The sequence below is a fragment of the Acomys minous genome (genome assembly GCF_964271855.1).
Source record: "Acomys minous genome assembly, chromosome: 2".
Lineage (NCBI taxonomy): Eukaryota > Metazoa > Chordata > Mammalia > Rodentia > Muridae > Acomys > Acomys minous.
This window is the reverse complement of record NC_140484.1, coordinates 72477622-72501735: the sequence shown is the minus strand read 5'-3', so window position 1 is coordinate 72501735 and position 24114 is coordinate 72477622. Positions and strand designations below refer to the sequence as shown.

General features: G+C 47.9%; 1 long non-coding RNA gene across 1 annotated transcript; it reads left to right on the top strand.

Moving 5' to 3' along the window:
• The first annotated feature begins 139 nt into the window (after positions 1-139).
• On the top strand, positions 140-20910 carry LOC311591275. Its single transcript, XR_014777047.1, has 3 exons — positions 140-228; positions 20103-20254; positions 20424-20910. It is a non-coding gene; the product is annotated as an uncharacterized lncRNA (long non-coding RNA).
• The last annotated feature ends 3204 nt before the right edge of the window (positions 20911-24114 follow it).

Genomic DNA, 24114 nt, shown 5'->3' with positions numbered 1-24114 from the left:
GTGGGGTGGCGGGAAGCGAGGGTTGCAGCCCATCTGAGCTCCAGACCCACACGATTGGCCTCCCAGGTCCAGCCCCTCCTTCGCCTCCCCACCTCTGGGGCTCTGTCCACTCACATAGTTCCGTCCACTGGCGGGACCCAAAAGGCCCAACTTTCTTGTGCTTCTCCATTGTCACAAGCATCCAGGGACCATTGCCGCTCCGGTGTCCTATGAATGACAGATGGCCAGGTAAGGGAATTACCCATAAGAGGGGACTCAGTGGGGTTGAGTCATCCATACCCTCATTTGGTTTACCAGATGGCTGAGGAGTGTGCGGGAAGTCATAGCTCCATGGTGCTGGATGAGTGTGTTGGGGGGGGGGGCTGGCAGGAACTGGCTTGTTGCACCGAGAGCTGGCTTTCAGGTGTCTGTAACCGAGCATCAGAGCTGAAGGAGACCCATCTCAAGGCCGAGGCATCATGATCAGCTTCATTCAGACAACGGCCCAGTCTGTGGACAGAGTCACATAGGATTAGGGCTCAGTCCATACCAAGGGTCAAAACTTGGTCTAGGGCTGAACTCAGTGGCCAGCCTGGCACCGAGTGTGTGTGCTCTCTCTGTGTTTGAGGTCAGGGCAATCAATGAACCCTGTGTCAGGGTTAGGCTTAGAGCTTCATCAGGGAAAGAGCTGTGTAGCCTCTGAGAGAAGCTGTGACTCAGGTGAGGCGAAGGCTTAGGCTAGGATAAGAGCTCAAGCAATGACCAGAAGTGAGGTTCAGCCTGTGGCCAGTTTGGGGTTGCATGAGGTTAGATCAAGGCTCAGCCACGGACCCACAGTAATCCCAGTGTTTCAGCACCATGCGGATCATGGTCAGGGATGGGGCCTGACCACAGTGTCCCTTCTGGCACAACCCTGCCCTCAGCCACACCCTCAGTTTCCCATCTTCTGAGAGAGCATGGGGGTTTCTTGGGCTTCCCTCAAACTCCCACTTTCCTTTTGGGACTTGTGGGGTTTCCCTACCGAGTTCCTGCTGTGAGACAGAAACTGATGGGGTTTCCCCTTCACGTGCCCTACCTCCTCAGCCCTGCCTAGGCACTGCCCACCCAGTGATGCCTGGGACACAGTGCCAGGGAGCTATCAAGTCCTGGAAACTGTTAGAAAGCCTCAGGGAAGGAAAGGGAAGCTAGAGCCGAGCACCCTGCTCCAGTGAGGTGTTTGCTGCAGTGGCAACAGCTTCTCCACCCACTGTGTGTGTGTGTGTGTGTGTGTGTGTGTGTGTGTGTGTGTGTAAAATAATGACAGAGGTTGGCCTGGTTTTCTGTACAGCCACCCCACTCCCCACAGTCCTTGGTCCTCCCTCAGTTCTGTCCACTGCCCTCCTGCTGTTTGTCCCTCTCAAAAATGAACCACCTCTCTGATTACAGAATTCTCGAGCCCTGGCCTTCCCTCCTAGTACCTCTGGCTTTCGTCACTTCTTTGGACCTTGAGTTGGAGGTAGCCTTACTTTATGTGGGCTCCAGTGGTGGGAGTGCTGGCCTCAGGCTCCTATCCGAATACTCGCGCACAGCACTTATTCCCTTTGCTGTTGGTTTCCCTGGGATCTCCTCCTGACACAAGTCTTATCTCAAATAGATCCTTTGCGGTTCTTTTTGTTTGTTTGTTTGTTTTTCCGAGACAAGGTTTCTCTGTGTAGCCCTAGCTGTCCTACACTCCTACACTCGCTTTGTAGACCAGACTGGCCTCGAACTCACCACATCAATTGGCTTGCCTCTGCCTCCCGAGTGCTGGGATTAAAGGCGTGTGCCACCACGCCCAGCCCTTTGCAGTTCTTTTATCTTGCTCACTCTGTTCCCACGCATGTGCTTCTGCCACAATGTGGTCTCCTTGTGGCTTTTAGAACGCGAGGTCCCCAAGACCTTTGCAGTAGCTGTTCTTCCTTCCTTTCCCCGGGTATCTGAAGGTCTCTTCAGACGGTCCCTGGTACCTCCTGCCTCGCCTTCTCAGATGACCCACTCCACAGATGACCCACTCCACAGATGACCCACTCCACAGAGGACCCACTCCACAGATGACCCACTCCACAGATGACCCACTCCACAGATGACCCACTCCACAGATGACCCTCTCCACAGATGACCCACTCCACAGATGACCCACTCCACAGATGACCCACTCCACAGATGAAATTCTCCCTCAGGTGGGAGTTACACGATTCCCCTTGAAACCCAACCAAAGTCGTCCTCGTGTCCCTTGCCCTGCTTAATTGTTATTATAACGTGTGTGTGTGTGTGTGTGTGTGTGTGTGTGTGTGTGTGTGTAGGCACACATACAGAGTTCAGAGGAGGATTCTGTGGAGTCAGTTATCTTTTTCCACTTTTATGTGAGTTCCAGGGATCCCACCCAGGCTCTCAGGCTTGCATGGCAAATGCTTTACCCGCTAAGCCACCGTGCTAGCCCTCCTTGCTTTATTTTTGATCCCTGTCTACGTATGTATGTATGTATGTATGTACATATCTATCTATCATCTATCTCTATTTTCTACCTACCTATGCTTCACAGGATAGGGCCTCAAGCGAGGCATGGTGGCACACACGTTTTATTTTATTTTAATTTATTTTTGGTTTTTCGAGACAGGGTCTCTCTGTGTAGCCTTGGCTGTCCTGGACTCGCTTTGTAGACCAGGCTGGCCTTGAACTCACAGCAATCCACCTGCCTCTGCCTCCCAGAGTGCTGGTATTAAAGGCGTGCGCCACTACCAGTACTTGAGAACAGAGGCTGGCAGATCTCTATGAGGCCCGCCTGGTCTGCAAGGACAGCCGAGACACAGTCTCAAAAAAATTTTTTTAAAATTAATTAATTAAAACATTTTTAAAAAGGAAAAAAAGAAAGAAAGAAAGAAAGAAAAGAAAAGACAAGACATAATCTCTCATTCTGTAGCTCAGGCTGACCTCAGACTTGAACTCTTCCTGAGTCAGTATCCCAAGTGCTGTGGCTTAGGCTGGAGCGGACAGGAAGTGGGAGGGCTGCGGTAAGAGGAGAGAAATGGAAACTAGGAAGCCTGGGGCGTGACTTGCCCATCTTGAACCTCGGTTTCCTCGCTGTGACTTAACAGCTAGTTTCAAAGGCAGCCACTGCGATTACATAGAGAAGTCAAAACCTAGAGTAAGAGCGAAAGGACTACCTGCCAAATTTCTAGTTCTCTCCCACCCCCTATGGGTTCTCCAGAACGTGGGGGAACCCTGAGCCCGGGGGCAGCATTTGCTGATTTCAGCGAACCGCGGGGGGGGGGGGGGGGGCGGGGGAAAGTCTTACTGGAGGCGCGTGGATAGCAGTAACAGAGCGGACTGGAACTCAGCTCCTGTGTTTCCAGCTTGGACCACTGGGGAATCCCTAGGTTCTGTCATGTCAGCGCCTACGCTCAGAACCAGCCCCACGATGCCACCACCACGGCCTGTGGGGAAGGCGGGAAGGCGTGGAGCTGAGCCTCACCTGGAGGCTTTGAGCCCAGGCGCAGAGCCCCTGATGCCAGAGCAGCTCTCCCTCCCCAGGCCAAGAAAGAAGTGGATGGTGCTGTTCACAGGCCACAGTTATCTCACTGTGGTTTTATCTTGCTTTTGATTTAAACATCTATTTTTAGTTTGCATGTGTGTGTGTCTGTGTGTGTGTGTGTGTGTGTGTCTGTGTGTGTCTGTGTGTGTCTGTGTTGTGGTTTGTGCGTCTCACATGTGCACTCACAGAAACTGAAGGTGTTCAATCCTCTGGAACTACGTCTACAGGCAACATAGGTGCTGGGAACTGAACCGGTGTCCTCCAAAAGATCAGCAAGCCGCCTTAACTGCTAGGCTGTCTCTTCAGCTCCCTCCCCCTTTTCAGACAGGATCTCCTCCTCAGTGTGCATCCCTGGCTGGCCCAGAATTGGCCTAAACTCACAGTGACCTGCCTCTGCTTTCTGAGTGCTGAGATTAAAGGCATGTGCCACTCTGCCAGGCTTCCCCGTCTTTTTTTTTTTTTTTTTTTTTTTTTTTTTAAGTATAGGATTTTACCATATAGTCCAAGCTGGCCTGGAACTTTCCATGCTTCTATTTCAGCCTCCCAAGTTCTGGGGTTCTAGGCATGTGACACCATGCCCAACTAGGATTCTTTTTCTTGCCCAGGGCCTCACATGTGTTAAGTACAGTCTGCCACTGAGCATCTTCAGTCCATTGGGAGAAATCCTAGTGTCTACTCACAGAATGAGCAAGGGAGGGACTTCTTTGTTCAGCCCTTCCTGCCTAAACACACCCGCATTCCTACATTCCCACACCTAACTTTAAAAAAAAAAAGATTTATCTATTTATGTTATGCATATGAGTGCTCTATCTGCATATGTGCCTGCAGAGCAGAAGAGGGCATCAGATTCCAGTATAGATGGTTGTGAGCCACCATGTGGTTGCTGGGAATCGAACTCAGGACCTCTGGAAGAGCAGGCGGTGCTCTTATCCGCTGAGCCACTTCTCCAGCCCCTTAGACCTAATTTTACAGTGCCCTTTTACAGGGAGAAAAAAAAAATGAAGGCTTTACTTCTTGCCCTTCAAAGTTGTTGGTTCCATGACACCATGTTAAGGCACAGGATGGTAGGCATATAACAAACTCCAGGACAGCCAAGGATACACAGTGAGTGTCTCAAAACTAAAATAAAATAAAAATAAGATTAAATAAAAAAAAAAATAAATAAAAGAGTAACTAAGTCTTATTGACTTCTCTGTCCGTTTCCCCATCTGTACCATCGGTATATGAGACAAAGAATGCAAAATATATACCCAGGGGTGGGGGGTGGGGGGTGGGGTGGGGTTCGCTAGGTCATTGTGCATAAAGCACAAGGCCTGGGGCCCTGCATTGGTAAGACTGGGCTATGGTATAGCTATGAGTGAATATCACAAGGCCTGACCTATAGGAAGCAGCAAGAAATACCGGTTGTTGCTAGTCTAAGATGAGAGCCAGAAAAGGCATGTAGCTTGTAACTTGCTGGGAACCCTCGCTCTCTGGTCTGTGTTTGTTCCCTTGGAGACAGGGACAGCAGACACATCCTCCTTCCCAGAAGAACAGGAAGTGCTCCATAAGTAGAAATCTTGGGAAAGGGACCCAAGCCCAAACACATGTATTTCTTTCCTATGTGCCTTATACACACATTACCCAACAGTGATGTTTTATCCTTTGCACTTGATCTCACCAGGCCAAGGTGCGATACTGTTATGTATTTCCAGTGCTCCCATGCTTTGTCTGTGTGGAGTCACACAAGGTGGAGTGGAACTTCCCACGGTGGCACGCTGTTGGTACGCAGAAATGTTAGACTGTGTCTGTCAAGATAGCTCAGTAGGGGCTGGAGATACAGCCTACTGGTTAAAGGCTTTTGCTGCTCTTCCAGAGACTCAGGTTTGAGCTTCAGCACCTACACACCTGTCCACAACTCAGCTATTTGTAACTCCAGTTCCAGATGAACCTATGTCCTCTTCTGGCCTCCCCCCTGCCCCGTCCCTCTCCCCCCTCCTCCCCCTGAAATCAGGTGTGCACTTGGCACACAGAAATACACAGAAGCAAAACACTCATCCACACAGTAATAGCTATAAAAAGATTAGCTGGGCAGTGATGACTCCCGCCTTTAATAATCCCAGAATCTGGGAGGCAGAGGCAGGTAGATCCCTAAATTTAAGGCTAACCTGGTCTACAGAGTGAGTTTCAGGACAGCCAAGGCTACAGAGAGAAACCTTGTCTTAAAAAACAAAACAAAACAAAACAAAAGACAAGACAAAACAAAATAACAACAAAAGATGTTTAAAAAGATGGCTGGGGCCGGGCGGTGGTGGCGCAGGTCTTTAATCCTAGCACTCGAGAGGCAGAGGCAGGTGGATCCCTGTGAGGCCAGCCTGGTCTACAAAGTTAGTCCAGGACAGCCAAGGCTACACAGAGAAACCCTGTCTCAAAAAAAAAAAAAAAAAAGGACTGGGGAGCTGTAGAGATGGCTCAGTGAAGGAGAATGCTTGTTTGGAGGCCAGCAACACGTATAAGTAAAATAAATGTCAAAAAACGGCTCAGAGGGTTAGGGTCCCTCGTGTCAAGCCTGTCAGTTTGAATTTGATCCTCAGGACACATGACACTTGAAGGAAGCAGAGAATTGACTCCAGCTGTGGGGTGAAGGCACACACACACACACACACACACACACACACACGCACGCACGCACGCGCACACACACACACACACACACGCACACACACACACACGCACGCACGCACCAACAGACACAAACCTTCAGGATCTGGGAACATTTAGATGTCAGATTCTCAGGTTAACAATGCTCAACCCATTTGGTAAATAAGTCAAAACCTGTCAACTGGCCAATGAGTGAAAGAGTGAGGAGTGTAATGGAGGTTTTGGCTTCTTTGTCAAGTCCGCTGTTGTGTTATGTAAATATGTTTTAATTTTAATCCCAAGTGTGGGATTTTAGTTTGGGGCTTTAGTACATCCTCAGCTGTTGTCCCTTGCAGGACGTGGCCCTCCGTGTGCGGCACGGAGAGGGGTGTGGTCTAGGGCTCTGAGGAGACAAATGAGAGCCAGAGAGTGTGTGGCATGTGGTGTTGGCAAGTGGCATGTAGCAATTCGAAGAGACCAGAGAAAGACAGTATGGTAGTAGTTTGGAACAGACAGATGGAGAGGAACTCTTTAGGGTGCAGTGGCTTAGAGGAGACTGTTGGCTGTGTCTGCTGTTGATGGAGACTGGTATAGGACCCAAGGAACCTTCGACCCTAAATAGCCAGGAGAAGTTAAGGGGCCCCCTCTCCCTAATAACCTTCTCCTATAAAGGGTTGGGAGGTTGAAAGGGAGGTTGAGGCCTAAACCCCAAATAAAGAAGAGTTTAAAGAAAGAAAGAGTACTGCAGAAGAGGGCCTGTGAGATACAGTTGACAGGTCATGTCATTTCCCCCTGTCCAACACTCCCTTTTGCATGAAAAACAAAGGCTTTGATCTGAGCCTGATTGTATGTACTTATCCCAGCACCAGGCAGGCTGAGGCTAGCCTGTGCTCCTAGGCAAGATCCTATATCAACCACCCTTACCCTATCCAAACAGAGAAAGCATAAAAAATAAAATCTTAGCTGGGTGGTCGTGGCGCACGCCTTTAGTCCCAGCACTCAGGAGGCAGAGGCAGGCGTATATTGCTGTGAATTCGAGGACAGCCAGGACAGCCAGGGCTACACAGAGAAGCCCTGTCTCAAAAAACCAAAAAAAACAAAAAAAACAAAAAAAAAACAAAAAAACCAACCCCCCCCCAAAAAAAACAAAAACAAAACCAAAAAAATAATAAAGCCGTAGTTGCCTGTAATCCCAGCACTCCAGGAGGTAGAGGCAGTTGGATCACTATGAGTTCAAGGCCTGCCTGGTCTACAATCACTCCTCTAATTGCCCTTAATGAAGCTTATGATGGATATAGTGGAATGTAACTACAATGAGGTCAAATGCTTATAGAGTGACCTCTTATTCTGTGTGGTAGTTTGAATAAGAATGTCCTCCATGCTGGGCAGTGATGGCGTGCATGCCTTTAATCCCAACACTTGGGAGGCAGAGGCAGGTGGATCTTTGTGAGTTCGAGGCCAGCCTGGTCTACAGAGTGAGTTCCAGGACAGCCAGGGCTACACAGAGAAACCTTGTTTCAAGAAACAAAACAAAACAAAACAAAACAAAACAAAAAAAGGAATGTCCCCCACAGGATCAGATGTTTGAGTGCTTAGTCACCAGGGAGTAGCACTATTTGAGAAGGATTAGGAGGTATGGCCTTGTTGGAGGAAATGTGTGACAGGGTGAGCCTGGAGAAAAACCCACACCCGGTCCAGCGTCTCAGTCTGGATCAGGATGTAACTCACAGCAACTGCTCAATGTCATGACTGTCACCACGCTTCTGCCATGCCCCGTCTTCATAACAGCTAACCCTTAGAAACTGTAAGCTGGCTGCAGTTAAATGCTTTCCTTTATAATAGTTGCCTTGGTTATGATGTCTCCTCACAGCAATGGGACAGTGACTAAGACATCTGATCTTACCCTGGCTTTACTTTGTGTCTGCTCAGGCAATTTTCAGCTCCTCACCCCGCTGAATAGTCACAGTCACACGACATTCGGGACTTTTCACGCCTCTGACCATGGCCCAGATGGATACCAAAATATCTGCTGAATTTACAAATGTTACCAGGGTTTCCCCAACCTATGCCTGACAACGTAATTGTGAGGTTTTTTTTTTTGTGTTTTTTTTTTTGAGACAGGGTTTCTCTGTGTAGCCTTGACTGTCCTGGACTCACTTTGTAGACCAGGCTGGCCTCGAACTCACAGCGATCCGCCTGCCTCTGCCTCCCGAGTGCTGGGATTAAAGGCGTGCGCCACCACACCCGGCGTAATTGTGAGTTTTCCTCTTAAAAAAAATCTCTGTACTTCTGAGCTTTAGTGTGAAGAGGTCTTGGATGCCAGCTAATAAAAGACTCATGTGCCCTTATATTCTTGGTGGCCTGGAGCTCTCTCACCTGCATTGTAATGCTTATACACGCCACACACTTCAACTATTTCCCTCATTTGGCCCTCCCAATATCCCTATGTTGCTGGTGCCATTTTATATGGACTCAGAAACACTTAGTAAGATCTTCCCAAGACCAGCCGGGCGTGGTGGCGCACGCCTTTAATCCCAGCACTTGGGAGGCAGAGGCAGGTGGATCGCTGTGAGTTCGAGGCCAGCCTGGTCTACAAAGTGAGTCTAGGACAGCCAAGGCTACACAGAGAAACCTTGTCTCGAAAAACCAAAAAAAAAAAAAAAAAAAAAAAAAAAAAGATCTTCCCAAGACCACAAAGCTAACAAGTGCTAGTTTGGGGACTTGAACCCAGGCAGTTTGGCTTTGTTAACTTAGGAGAGAAAGAAAGAAAGAAAGAAATCAAAGGAACACGGGAATAGAAAACAGCCTGGAAATCTGGCCGAATTGTCTTGCCAGCCAAGACTCCAGCTATTCAATATACGGAGCTGGAGAGATGGCTCAGTGGCTGTCGCCCTTCCAGAGGGCCCGAGTTTGGCTCCAAGTGCACACATGGTTCACAACTGTCTGAAACTCTAGTGCCAGGGGATCGAGACGCCCACTTCTGACCTCCGAGGGTACTCGATGCACATGGTGCACAGACATACATACAAACAAAACATTCATACACCCAAAATAGAGTACATCTAAGGTTTAAAAAAAAATCCCAATAGAATTAACAATGTTTGCTATGGAGGTTGCCTATACAGAAACAATATTTCTTGCTGGGTGTGCACTTGGGAGGCAGAGGCAGGCAGATCTCTGTGAGTTTGAGGCCAGTTTGGTCTATAAAGCAAGTCCAGGACAGCCAGGGCTGTTACACAGAGAAACCCTGTCTCGTATATATATATGGAGATACTTCAAATGAATATTAAAATAGCAATGATTCATACTTAAGGCCTAAGCACTTCTGGCCTTTCTCCTTTCTCTATAGTTTTCTCTTTCTCCTATGACTCTGTAGCTTTCTAGAATCTCACAGAAAACCCATTTACAGGAAAAGACATTTTAACCCCTTTAAGGGAGCCTTCTGTTTCATGTTTTATCTTATCTATTTACAATTTGGTCCAAGGCATCTCCAGAACCTCCCTATAATCCCACTCATTGAAAAGGAGAAATGATACAGATGAGGAGCCTCTTAGAGACGTGTTGAGCACTGCTCCCACTGTTCCCTCCTGCTGAGGCCCTTATGGCTCTCCCTGGGAGGCCTTCACCTATCTTTGTTAACTCCTGTCCTTCTATCTAAAAAGTTCTTCCTATTCAGGGAAAGCCCTGGCTGGCCTCGAACTCACTGAGTAGACCAGACTGCCTTCCAACCACAGAGATTTGCCTGTCTGTCTTGTGAGTGCTGAGACTAAAGGTGTGTGCCAGCACACTGAATCTATCTCTATGCCAGATGTGGTTCCAATAGCTTTTCATACATAAGCACATGGAACCCCCAAAGCATACTATTCTATAGGTGAGGAAACTGAAGTTAAGATGCTGGGGCAGAACTGAAATTGGGCCCAAACTGACTGGCTCAAAAATATACACTCATGGTTGGAGAGATGGCTCAGAGGTTAAGAGCACTGTCTGCTCTTCCAGAGGTCCTGAGTTCAATTCCCAGCAACCACAGGGTGGCTCACAACCATCTATAATGAGATCTGGTGCTCTCTTCTGGCCTGCAGGCATTACATGAAGGCAGAACACTGTATACATAATAAATAAATAAATATTAAAAATATATATACACTCAGGCTGGGCATAGTGGTGCACATCTTTAATCCCATCACTTAGGAGGCAAAGGCAAGCAGATCTCTGTGAGTTTGAGGCCAGCCTGGTCTACACAGAGGGTTCCAGGACAGCCAGGGCTATGCAGAGAGATCCTGTCTCAAAAAAGCCAAAACCCAAACCCCAAACAACAATGCACACTGATGGGCAGGGCAGATGGCTAGGTAGTTAAGACTGTGTTCTGGTCGTGCAGAGGACCCAAGTGCATATGTCAGGTGGCTCACAATCACCGTGTAGTTCCAAGGAATTCAAATCCCTGTTCTGGCCTCCTTGGGCACCTATGCTCACACATGCATATCCCCTAGCTGTGTGTGTGTGTGTATGTGTGTGTGTGTGTGTGTGTGTGTGTGTGTGTGTGTGTGTGTGTGTCTTTTTGAGACAGAATTTCTCTGCGTCACCCTGGCTGTCTTGGAACTCACTCTGTAGTCTAGGTTGGTCTCAAACTTGAGATTGGCCTGCCTCTGCTTCCCAAGTGTTGGGATTAAAGGCGCGTGCTACCACTGCAAGGTGCCCCTTGTGGTTTGTTTGTTTTGTTTTGGTTTTTTGAGACAAGGTCTCTGTGTAGCCTTGGCTGTCCTGGACTTGCATTATAGACCAGGCTGGCCTTGAACTCACAGGGATCCAACCCCTTATGTTTTTAAAGATACTCATTTTTTTTTTTTTTTTTGGTTTCCAGTGACAGGTCTCTCTGTGTAGCCTTGGCTGTCCTAGACTCACTTTGTAGACCAGGCTGGCCTCAAACTCACAGTGATCCGCCTGCCTCTGCCTCCCAAGTGCTGGGATTAAAGGAGTGCACCACTACACCCGGTTAAGATATTCCTTTAAAAAAAAAATTTATGCCTGGGGTTGGTGTCCCTCATCACTGGAGATGTGTTTGAAGTGACTGTGGTTAGCAGAGGTCGGAGCATAGAGCAGGCTGAGAAGCACAGCGTGGGCAAAGGAGGAAGTGTAGAAGGCCCAGTGTCTCCCAGCACCCCCCCCAGCCCCCCACCCCCGGGGACCCAAACATTCTCCACCAGGACTCCTCCTGCTGTTGCTCTTCTGGTCAAATGGAGGCATAAATGCATCTCAAGGTTTCACAGGAAATACCAGCAGGCCCTCAGGAGCAAAGAGATGAATGGTGGAGGGACCAGGAAGGGAGCTCCCCCCTCAACCTCACCCCCCCACCCCCCCTGCCCACCACCTTCCCCAAGCTCCCTCTCTACCTGCCCCCCCCCCCCCCAGATTACACTTGCTTTGCAGGTAGAAAGTGTTGTGGATAGACTGGTTCTGCCCCTCAGGACATCCTGGCTGGTGAGAGCCCAGAAGACTACTTGTTCCTGGAGGGAAGCAGGGCAGGCCCTGTCAACTCCAATAGAAGCCACAGAGCCGTTCGGAGAGAGTTTTTTTCTTCATTCAAAGGGAAGAGGTGGACTCAAAACATCCTAAAACAGGCCATCCAGAACAAAGAGGACACAGACCTGGAGCTCAGTGGGCCTGGCCTGAGATGGGAGGAAGGTGCCTGGGTGGCCTAAACCAGGTCCCAGGTCTGCGTCCAAACACTATCTAAGCTCTACCCAAACTCTAGCCAAGCTGTAGCCAGCCTCTTAGCCCTTTCTCCGAGCTAGAACCCAAACTTACGAAAAAAACAACAAACAAACAAACAAAACAGAAAATGTTTTATTTCTCTAGTGCCAGGCATTAAACCATATGTGTTTATGGGTTAGGGTCTGCACAAGGCTCAGATGTGTGGTTCTGGCTCCCAACCCCTCACATCTTACTCACCTGTCAGTCAGGGCGCTGAGAGAGGTCTCCAGTGGCAAGACGGCTCAGTGGGTAAGGTGCTTGCTGGCACGCTTACCGACCTGAACCTCTGTGATGTGAGAACCAACTCCTGTAACTTGTTCTCTGATGCCTACATGTGCCCCCCCACAAACAAACAAACAAACAAACAAATCAGATCAGATCAGACACTAATTAGAACGGTAGGCTAGATTTTGTTTGTTTTCAAAGTGCTGGAGCTGAGGCCCAGGGCCTCAGAGATTCCAGGGAAATGGACTACGCCTTAGCCCACATCCCAGTCCTGACAGGGACAGCTGTGGAGCAGTAATAAACCTACTGCAGTTGAGTTCGGTATGAACTGACGTCAACCTGGTTTCGGCAGAGAGAGCGAGAGGCCTGGTTATGAGCAGGCAATGAGCTCAGCAGAACTGAACATCACAGAGGCTCAAAAGGAAGTGTCAGCTCATGGGAAACCCACCGGGGTTATATCTCAGGGGCTCAAAAGGAAGTGTCAGCTCATGGGAAACCCACCGGGGTTTGGTTAAGTGGTGGTTAGAGAGTTACGCTTCTTCAAGGCTGAGAGACAGGGCCTTGTCTGTTGGAGGATGGTCTGATTTTGTTTTTTTGTTTTCTTATTTTTTTAAAATTTAATTAATTTATTCAGATTACATCTAAATTGTTATCCCATCCCTTGTATCCTCCCTTTCCTCCCTCCCACTTTCACCCTATTCCCCTCCCCTAGGTCTGTGACCGAGGGGGAACCTCCTCCACCACTATACGGTCATGGGGGTATCAAGTCTCATCTTGGTAGCCTGCTTATCTTTTCTCTGAGTGCCACCAGGCCTCCCCACCATGGGGAAGTGGTCAACTATGGGGCACCAGAGTTCATGTCTGAGTCAGTCCTTGCTCTCCACTCAACTGTGGAGAATGTCCTGTCCCTTGGCTAGATCTGAGTAGGGTATTGTTTTTAAAATGATCTGTATTATCAATATAGTGCTGGCTGTCCTAGAACTCTGTAAACCAGGATGGCCTCAAACTCAGAGATCTACCTACCTCTCTCTTCCGACTGCTGGGATTAAAAACATAGACCACTAAGCCTGGTTGTGTTTCATGTTTCCTACACTTGTAGGTCAAGTTTGCAGCTAGGACCTGAATATGGGTCTTGTCTTAGTGTTTCTAGTGCTGTGAAGAGATACCATGATCATGATAACTCTCTTTTTTTGGGGGATGGGGGTTGGAGAAAGGGTTTCTCTGTGTAGCCTTGGCTGTCTTGGACTCACTTTATAGACCATGCTGGCCTCGAATTTACAGCGATCTACCTGCCTCTGCCTCCTGAATGCTGGGATTAAAGGCGTGCGCCACCACGCCCAGCTGAAAAACTATTTTTTGATTTCTTCTCATCCATCAATATCAATCATTGTTTTGCTTATTTTATTCTTTTCTTTCTTGGTCTTTTTGACAGAGAGTCTCTCTATTATGTGACTCTGGCTGTCCTGGAACTTTTTAGGTAGACCAGTATGGCCTCAAATTTTCAGGTGCTAGGATTAAGGGCATCTGCCACCACAACCAGTTTTGTTTATTTGATTCTTAACATTATTCATTTAGCCCGTAAATGTTTATTAAGCACTTACTATGTCCAGGTGGCAAAGAGATGGTAGTGGACAAAACAGCCACTCAGTAGATACGTTGCGATATCATGGGTCAGATGCCGGGCGTGGTGGCGCACACCTTTAATCTCAGCACTTGGGAGGCAGAGGCAGGAGGATCTCTGTGAGTTGAGGTCAGCCTGGTCTACAAAGGTAGTCCAGGACAGCCAGGGCTACGCAGAGAAACCTTGTCTCAAAAAACAAAAAACAGACGCATAGCAATGCCCTCTTAAGGAGTAAACAGGAAGGAACTGCTGCATGACGGGACTTCCTCTGGCCTTGCTGAAATGCTTCTTAGCCAAGGTACTTCAGAATGCACAGTGTGGTGAGATTCTTATCTGTCTGTTCTCTTGTGACCCTGCCGCCTTGTTCTTGAAAGTTCCAGGAAGAAATGAACTATCTGTCTAGTTACTGCTGTGTCTTTAGCTTCTAGTGTGTTTCCTATGATAAGGCAGGGACTCAGGGAAGGTTTGTTAAATAGCAAATGCTCATTTTCCCCCAACAGTTAAAAAAGCAAATAAACAAAACCCTCCAAGACGGCTTTTTAGAAAAGAGAGGCTGGGATACAGCGGTACAGAGCTAATAAGAGCACCCCAAGATGGGACTGTGGAGTGCTTAATTACATAAATGAAGTGTGTTTGTGAGAGCTGGGAGGAGGGTGCATTTAGTCAAGGGGACAGACCAAAGCCTGGAGACTCATTCTCCTGTGATCTGTAGCCAGAAGGGCTTTCATGGTCAGAAGAGGAGGAGGAGTGTGTCTATGCCAACAGACAGAGCTGACAGTTCACCCCTACCCTAGTGAGTGGCCTTCTCTGTCAAGTGGCTGGTAGTACCAGCTCTCAGGGTCACGGGGGGGGGGTGGGGGGGTGGGGGGGTGGGGGGGTGGGGGGGAGGGTGGAGCTTCGTTATCTGCCCTGGAATAGGGTAGGGCATGCCTTTAATCTCAGAACTGAGGCAGAGGCAGGTGGATCTTAATGAGGTCAGCTTTGGTCTACATATCAAGTTTCAGACCCCCCAAGGCTACATATTGAGTGTTGAGTTGCAGGAAAAAGAAAACTAGCCAGCAATCAGCCGGGAGTGGTGGTGTACAACTTTAATCCCAGCACTCAGGAGGCAGAGGCAGGTAGATTGCTGTGAGTTCAAGGTCAGCCTGGCCTACAAAGGGAGTCCAGGACAGCCAAGGCTACACAAAGAAACCCTGTCTCGGAAAAAAAAAAGCAAACAAACAATAAAACAAAACAACACAAGCTGGGCGTGGTGGCACATACCTTTAATCCCAGCACTTGGGAGGAGGCAGAGGCAGGTGATCTCTGTAAATTCAAGGCCAGCCTGGTCTACAAAAATGAGTACAGAACAGCCAAGGCTAAATAGGGAAACCCTGTCTCCAAAAACCAAGAACCCAAAACCAAAAAGACAAAACAAAAAACCCAAAAAAACAAACAAACAAACAACAACCAAAAAACACACACACAAAAATAGACGGCTATCATCAGATGCAGTGGCACAAGCCTTTAATTCCAGCACTTGGAGGTAGGATGGTTAGAAGTTCAAGGTCAGCCTGGATGCAGAGAACTCAGCCTATGGGCTGATAGGCATTCAGCAGTTAGAATGTCCACATAAGATTTGCCTTTCAAATATACTAGGTTTATTCACACAAATGTTTCTCTTTTTTTTTCTTTTTTTAAAAATAATTTATTTATTTTTATTTTATGTACATTGGTATTTTGACTGCATGTTTATCTGTGTGAGGGCGTCAGATCCCCTGAAACAGGAGTTATAGACAGTTGTGAGCTGCCATTCGGGTGCTGGGAATTGAACTTGGGTCCTCTGAAAGAGCAATCAGTGCTCTTAACCACCGAGCCATCTCTCCAGCCCCTCTTTTTTTTTTTTATAAGATTTATTTATTATGTATACAGTGCTCTGCCTGCATGCACGCCTGCACAGCAGAAGAGAGCATCAGATCTTATTACGGATGGTTGTGAGCCTCCGTGTGGTTGCTGGGAATTGAACTCAGGACCTCTGGAAGAGCAGCCAGTGCTCTTAACCTCTGAGCCACCTCTCCAGCCCCACACAAACATTTCTTATCCTATCATGCTGCTATGAAAGTTAAACAGGCATCTCTCCACGTGAGGAACAGTTGTGTAAGCAAGAATGCTGCCACAGAGTTCCCCTGGGGAAATTTCTCTGGTGAGGACTCTTCAGAAGTTTGTGGAGTGGACTGCAGACTACCAAGTCCCTCAGCTGTGGCAGGCTGGGGAGGACGGCACTAATGGAGATCCAGCAAGTCTTTGAGTGCACAGGCCAACGGCTGGCACTTACAGACAAGCCCGCATGGGCCTAGCCACAGTGCCAGAAGTTCAGTGGTCGCTGAGGCTAGGACCATGCGGAGTCTCGAGTCTTCTTGCAGATGGGTATCAACACAGAGGCTAAAGAAGCCGTGTCTCAGAGTATGGCAGTGTGGTCCTAGAGACCATCCCTGGGAGGCAGCTCTGCACTACCAGGGCTTACAGGAGAGACTAGTTCACTAGTGTATCAGTGCCACCTTGGGTTGGCTCATTAGCATATTGAGGTCTGCCCTGGGCTAGGCTGGTATCTGAGCTTCCTGATGCCCTGCCAGGGGCTTGCTTCTGCGGCCTAATCCTTATCAGAACTGTCTGGTGGCAAACTTCTATCTCATATGCATGCAAAAATGATTTTTTTTTTCGAGACAGGGTCTCTCTGTGTTAGCCTTGGCTGTCCTGGTCTCACTTTGTAGACCAGGCTGGCCTCGAACTCACAGCGATCTGCTCGCCTCTGCCTCCCGAGTGCTGGGATTAAAGGCGTGCGCCACCACGCCCGGCTTGCAAAAATGATTTTAAGTTATATTCCTTACATTCCATCCCTTCGGCATCATCTTACGCTACGTAGTCTTGGTCAAGGTAAATATCAGCATAGAGTGTGTAGATTGTGGGGTGTGCTGGCTCACCCCTTTCTTTAATCCCAGCACTCAAGAGGCAGAGTTAGGTAGATCCCTGTGAGCTCAAGGCCAGCCTGGTCTACAGAGTGGGTTCCAGGACAACCAAGGCTACACAGAAAGACTCTGTTGAAAAACAAACAAACAAAGAAAGAGACTTTGGTTCACCTTACAATCTGAGGTGCCTGATAGTCTTCTGTGATGTCCCTGGCTCCCAGGATGCTCTAGTGTTCAGGGATTTTTGGAATAGCATGTTTCCATTGCATATAACATTGCATATAAATTGCATTCTATTCCATTGCATATAACATTGCATATAAAATTCCATTGCATATAACATTGCATATAAATAAAAGCAAGCAACAACACAGCAAAACTCAGAACAGAAGTTTTATGGATTGCTTTTTAGTAATCTTCTAGGTTATTTGAAACTTGTAGGACTTTTTTGAGAGGTTTGGGAATATCATATCTTCTCAGAGGCTCAGCAGTGCTGTTAATTATCAAATGAAAAGGAGATATTTGATAAAAATTATCAACACATACTCTGCAGGGTTCAATTAAGTGGTGCACTCTTGGTTAAGATGTGGCTGTGTTTGCCTTTGTCTTTATGTGCTATAGTTTTATTATAACACATAAAGGCATCAGAGGTTTGTTTTTGTTTTTGTTTTTGTTTTTTTTTTGAGACAGGGTTTCTTTATATAATAGCCTTGGCTATCCTGGACTGGCTTTGCAGACCAGGCTGGCCTCGAACTCACAGAGATCTGTCTGCCTCTGCCTCCCGAGTGCTGGAATTAAAGGTGTGCGCCACACTGCCCAGCTGCATCAGAGTTCTTAGAGACATAAAAAAGCCATTTATATTGACTAGTATTTAGGAGCTGTTTGCTATGTGGGTGGATGAAGAAAGTTTGAACTAAGTCTGTGTAAGGTACAGGTTCAAGGACAGCCTGGTCTACAGAGTAAGTTCCAGGACAGTCAGGGGGCTACACGGTGAAACCATGAAAGACCAAAACCAAACCAAACCAAACCAAAAAACCAACCAACCAACCAACCAACCAAACAAACAAACAAACAAAAAACCACCACTACCACAACAAACAAACAAAAAATCTGTCCTCTTTAGACCAAAGATCTTTTTTTCCATTTTTAGAGCAGATGGCCAAGGGCCAAGAGTCAGCAAGTCTGTGTCTAATGTGGTGGCCTTCCTCTAAGGATTGCTTTATAGCCTCCTCGATGCTTGGGCTTCTGCATGCTGTACAGACTTGGACGTGCCATCTTCTGTGATGGTTTTACCATCTGAAGGTCTGAAAGCAGCTTTCAGACAACCACATTGCTCGTCACAGTGGCAGAGCCATGCATGAACAAGGCATTTTGTAGGTCTGAGCCGTAAGGGGCCCTCAGAGTGCTCCTTAGTTTCCCACTCTGGTAGGGAGACATCTCTGGCTGAAAGTTCCTCAGTCAGCTTGTATGTTTCTCCACCCCGTGTTAGCTCCCTTGCCTGGATGTACTGTTTCTAGGTTAACAGCGTTGGGTTTGTCTATAGTCTTGGAGAGCTTCGCCAGTCATTCTGCCCCATGGTAACAATGGTATATGGCATTATATATTTATAGTTTGGTCCAGTAGCAGTGGTTGGAGATTTTTAAAAAAAATTTATTTACTTTTATTTTATGTGCGTTGGTGTTCTGCCTGCCTGCATGTCTGTGTGAGGGTGTTAGATCTTGGAGTTATAGGCAGTTGTGAGCTCACATGTGGGTGCTGGAAATTGAACTCGGGTCCTTTGGAAGAGCAGTCAGTGCTCTTAACCTCTGAGCCATCTCTCCAGCCCCTGGTTTGGGATTTTTAAAAGCTTTTTATTCTTTGTGAATTTCACATCATGCATCCCAGTCTCTTCATATCTGCCCTTCAACCTTGCAATCATCCCCCAAAGAGAAATTTTTTAAAAAATTTCAGAAAACTGGGAATAAGGCTTCCTCAAGACCCAGATACTCCACTCCTTGGAATCTACCCAGAAGATGCTCCAGCACACAATAAGGACATATGCTCAACCATGTTCATAGCGGCCTTATTCATAATAGCCAGAACCTGGAAACAGCCTAAGTGTCCCTCAGTAGAAAAATGGATAAAGAAACTGTGGTACACTTACACTATGGAATACTACTCAGCTACTAAAAACAAGGAATTCCCCCAAATTGTGGACAAATGGATTGAACTAGAAATGATCATAATGAGTGAGTTAACCCAGAAGCAGAAAGAGTCAAATGGTATCTACTCTTTTCTCTCTCTCTCTCTCTTTTTTTTTTTTCCTCCCCAGTGCCAGGAAGCAAACTCAGGGACTTGTGAACAGCTCAGCTGCCATCTTTATAAGACCCTACTTGACAGAGACATCACAGCCAGGCCTTTGCTTGACTACTGCAGTTCTGTCTTAGCAGGAGGGTGGGAAGGGCCCTCACCTGAATGTCCAGCTACTCCTTTCAACCAGTTGTGTGTAATTCTGCCCTGGTGTACATGTCCCTGGGATCTTGGGGAGGAGCTAGAATCTATAAATTGGGAAAGACCAGAGGAAAGGGCTCCAGACCTTCCAGACTACAGACCCTCCAGAGAGGTTATTTTAGGGGCACCCACACTGTTGCCCATAAACCTTCTCACAGCTCTATATAAACCTTGGTTCTCCAGGGGGAGTTGTGATGGATCAAATATTGATTTGTTATTGGGCATTAGAAAGGGGGCACAGAAGAAGTTACCTATTGCCCCCTTCACTGCAGAGGACTAGGTCAGACCCATACAGGCTCCCTGACTGTGGGTTCAGCATCTGTGAGCCCCTCCGAGCCCAGGTTAGTTGATTCTGTGGGCTGTTTTCTTGTGGTGGCCTTGACACTCCTGGCTCCTATAATCCTTCCTCCCTGTCTTTCGCAGGGTTCCCCAAACTCCTTCTAATGTTTGCCTGTGGCTCTCTGCATCTGCTCCCATCAAGTGCAGGATGAAGCCTCTCTGATGATGCTAGGCTTAGGTCTGCGAGCAAGTGCAGCAGAGTTTCATTAGGAATCATTTCACTGAAGTCAGAGTGCTGCTTTTTTTTGTTTGTTTGTTTGTTTGTTTTGTTTTGTTTTTTCGAGACAGAGTTTCTCTTGTAGTCCTGGCTGTCCTGGACTTTGTAGACCAGGCTGGCTTCGAACTCACAACGATCCGCCTGCCTCTGCCTCTTGAATGCTGGCATTAAAGGCGTGTGCCACCACTCCTGGCCCCATGCCCAGCAGCATCCCCCTCCCCCATGCTGCTTTTATGTGATTCTGTATCCTGTTATACTGGCCTGTGTGCAGCTCATTCCTGTGTCTGGGTGCTTGCTGGAGGCTAATAGTGGCTGCCTGCCTAGCAACCTTCGCCCAGAGTGGATAAAATCTGTCTTATTTGCCTGCAGCTCCTTGAAGTCTCTCCAGTCTGTCAAATTCCCATAACCCTCCTCCTTCATCAGAGCTTGGACTTCACAGGAGGTCTATGAGGGAAAGCTGTTTTTCCTGCCTGCCTGGAAACTAACATTCCAAGCTTTCAACCTTAAACCATGCTAATGAGGTAGGAGGAATAATTATCCCTTTGATGATATAATGCAGTTTTTCTCCCCGAATTCCCACCCCTAGGGAAGTTGCTTACAGAGTTGAGCCTTGGAGCTTCAGGAGTCTGCCATGTTTTAAAGTACTCAGAAAAATGTAACTTTTCTTTTTCTTCCTTCTCTCTCATTAAGATTTTATTTTTTGCTCTTTGGGCTTTGGCTTTGGTTCCTGGTGAGATGGCACCAAGGTCAGGATCATAGGGAAATACCCGCTATGGTGCCTCTCTCCAGAAGATGGTGAAGAAAATTGAAATCAGCCAGCATGCCAAGTACACCTGCTCCTTCTGTGGCAAGACCAAGATGAAGAGATGAGCCATTGGCATCGGGCCCTGTGGTTCCTGCATGAAAACAGTGGCTGGTGGGGCCTGGATGGGCACTGCTGTCACAGTGAAGTCTGCATCAGAAGATGCAGGGAGCTGAGAGAAGCGCTACCGTTTGAGGCTTGCCTAGCCTGCAATAAATGGGTTAATTTATGTTAAGTTTTTTTTTTCCTTTTTAAAAACTGTTTATATATGTGTCTGTGTATTGGCCTGCACATGTAAGTTTAATGCCCAGGCTGTGAGCTGACCAACAGTGCCGGGAACTGAACTCTGACCCTCTCCAAGAACAGAAAATCTTGTTAGTCTACTTTTCTGCCCTAAAAACTCTGGGCTTCACTCTTTCTCCTGCTTGCCTACCACGCGGCTCACTGCCGTGCCAAACCCGGGCTATAGATTTCTCTTCTCCTCTTCTTCACCCTCTTCTTCGAGCAGCTGCAGAGAGCTTTACATCTTCCTTTTAAACTCTAAAAAAAAGTGTCCTTCAGCTTCCTTTTGAGTCTGTTCTTAAACTCTTCTATTAATGAGACTAAGAACTCCAAGGGGGAACCTCAATTTCCCTGGTAACAAGTGGCAATGCTGGTGGGACTCCCCAAAATTTTCCAGTAATAATGAGAGTTGAAGGCCAGCCTGGGCTATGAGAGCTCCCTTCTCAAACAAAAAACAAAACAGAAACAAAAAAAGAAACGAAGATGTGTAAGCCTAGCTTGATGGCGCATACTTGGAATCCCAGCGGAAAAACAGATAGTTAGAGGCTGCCTTGGGCTAAACAGTAAATAAGCTGTAAGACCCTGGAGAGAGGGAATGGGGGGGGGTGGGGAAGATAGAGGAAGGGAGGAGAGGAAAAGAAGGAGCCCCTAAAACCCCTGAGTTTCCTGCCAGGCAAGAGGACCAGGGGCTAATATTCTTTTCCCAGCCTGTTCCGTCACAGCTGTGTTTAGGCCACTGAGGTGGCTTCCGGAGACTGGGCTGGCCACCAGAGGAACCCACCCTGAACTAGAGGGTTGAACTTTTAGCTCTCACCTCCCCCGAGCCCTCAGGGAGAGGGCCCAGAAGTGGAGTTAATCTTCAAAGGCAAATAAGCTGATCTGATGAGGACACAGAGAGCCCAGGAAGATGGCGTGCAAGAGGGACCTCACCTCCTCATCCCCTCTCCCGTGCTCTGGCTGTTTCTGAGTGGTGCCCTCTGTCTAAACCACCCCCCCGGAAGCAGGTGTGTCCTTGAGTTTTGTGGACCCTTTTGGCCAATGATTGAGCCCAAGGAGAAGGTTCTAGGAAGCCTGGCTGTGTAGCCGGTGTTGCTACCAGGAAGCAGGCTCTGATGACATGGGGACTAAAAAAACGAGGGCGTGCCATGTATTACATACAAGGTGACAAGGCCCCCTGAAGGGACTTCAGCTCTGGAGCAAAAGGACGCTGGTGTAGACCAAAGAGGCGAGCAGCTGTCCACTGGTCAGGGGCACCAATTGGAAGTAAAGGCATTTCTCCTCCCTTTGTACAGTCACTCTGACCTGAAGCAGGCTAGTGGCAGTTAGCTCAACCCCAGAAACCGAGCTCCTTCCATTGTCACCTTTTATTAATACTATTTTTTCAAAGATTTATTTATTTTATTTATTGCATATGAGTGCTTTATCTGCAGAAGAGGGTGTTAGATCACATTATAGATGGTTGTGAGCCACCCTGTGGTTGCTGGGAATTGAACTCAGGACCTCTGGAAGAGCAGGCGGCGCTCTTAACCACTGAGCCATCTCTCCAGCCCCTATTAATACTATTTCGAGACAGGCTTTCATGTGTTCCAGGCTGGCCTTGAACTCACTGTGTAGCTAGATGACCCTGACCTTCTGATGCTCTCGTCTCCATCTCTGGTTTAGGGGATGCTGGAAGCACAGCACAGGACATTGGGCATACCAGGTAGACGCGCTACCCACTGATGTACATCTCAGCTCCTGTCTTTGATTCTTTTGACAGAGTTTCCCTGTGTGGTCCTGGCTTGCCTTAAGTGTTTCTGCCCCTAAGCGTTGAGATTACAGGCATGTACCACCATGCACAGCATTAGCTCCGGCCCCTCGCCGAGCTCATACAGCTCAGGATAGCGACTTTACTATAAAGCCAAGACTGGCTTCATGGTCTAGGTTCTGAGGTCTCTACCATCCCAGGGCTGAGTGGACAGGCCACCATACCTGGCTTGATGTCATCATCCTCTCTATACATGCATTGTCCGCAGGGTTGGTCTCAGCCTCAGGGTAAGGCTGAGGAGGGACTGCACATGCTGAGAAAGCCCAAGGGTAGGGAAGAAGACATGAGTCAAGCGGAAGTAGCCCAAGTTCTCTTTAGTCTTGGACTAAACATTTCTCCCATCAGCTTCAGAGCAGAGTAGGATTTTGTTCAAAGTGCGAGGCAGCAGAAGGGACAGAAACAATATGAAAGGAGAATCGTGGTCCATCCATAGCCTCAAGTGATCCCAATGCTACCAGCAAAAGCAGTCTTCAAGTGTCTTCAGCTCTCACAGCCCACAGGTCAGAGATGTCAACGCTAAAGGGAGTCAGTAATGTATTGCCTAGCCGTGTGACCTCCAAAATGAATGGCCTTTAAGTGAATTAAGAGGAAGCAAGGGGGGCGGGCTGGAGAGATGGCTCAGAGGTTAAGAGAACTGACTGCTCTTCCGGAGGTCCTCAGTTCAAGTCCCAGCAACCACATGGTGGCTCACAACCATCTAGAATGTGATCTGATGCCCTCTTCTGACCTGCGGGTGCATATGCAGACAGTACTATATACATAATAATAAATAAATCTTAAAAAAAAAAAAAAGAGGAAACAAGGGTTGAGAGTATAGCTCAGTGGTGTGAGCTACATAGCATGTGCCAAGGCCGTGGGTTCAGTTCTCAGCACAACACACACACACACACACACACACACACACACACACACACACACACACAAAGGCTTTGTGGGGTTTGCTCTGGTGGATTGTCCGAAATCTGAGTTGATCTCCGGTGTTTACGAAGGGCATTTTATGGGACAAAGTTTTTCCTTAATAACAATTCTCCTCCGCCTTTGTCATTTGAATAGCCATCTCTAAGTTTAATTTTAGCTTGGGCGCCCCTACTCTGCAAGCCTTCTGCCCTGATAGCCTAGTCTAATGGCTTCTGTTGGAGAGTGCAGGGTGAAGGCAGATCACACGTCACACTTTCACTGCACAGGGCCCAGAGCTGATGTGCCTTTGTGTCCTCTTGTGTGGTCCTCCCTGACCTGGCTCAGTGGGTCAGAAGTGCGCAAGGTCCTGTGGAGTCTGCATTAAGTTCACATCGTGGATATCAGGTTAGGTCACAGGGCCCACTGTAGGTGTCCACAGAGAAGTATAGACTCTATTGGCGTGGATCTGGTGTCAGAACTGTCTGGCAACATAGAGAAGAGCAGTGGGTACCAGCAGGGGCACCCAACACTTCTCCTAAGGGGTGCAGATGCAGTGGATGATGTCACACACCAGTAACACGAGCACTTGGGAG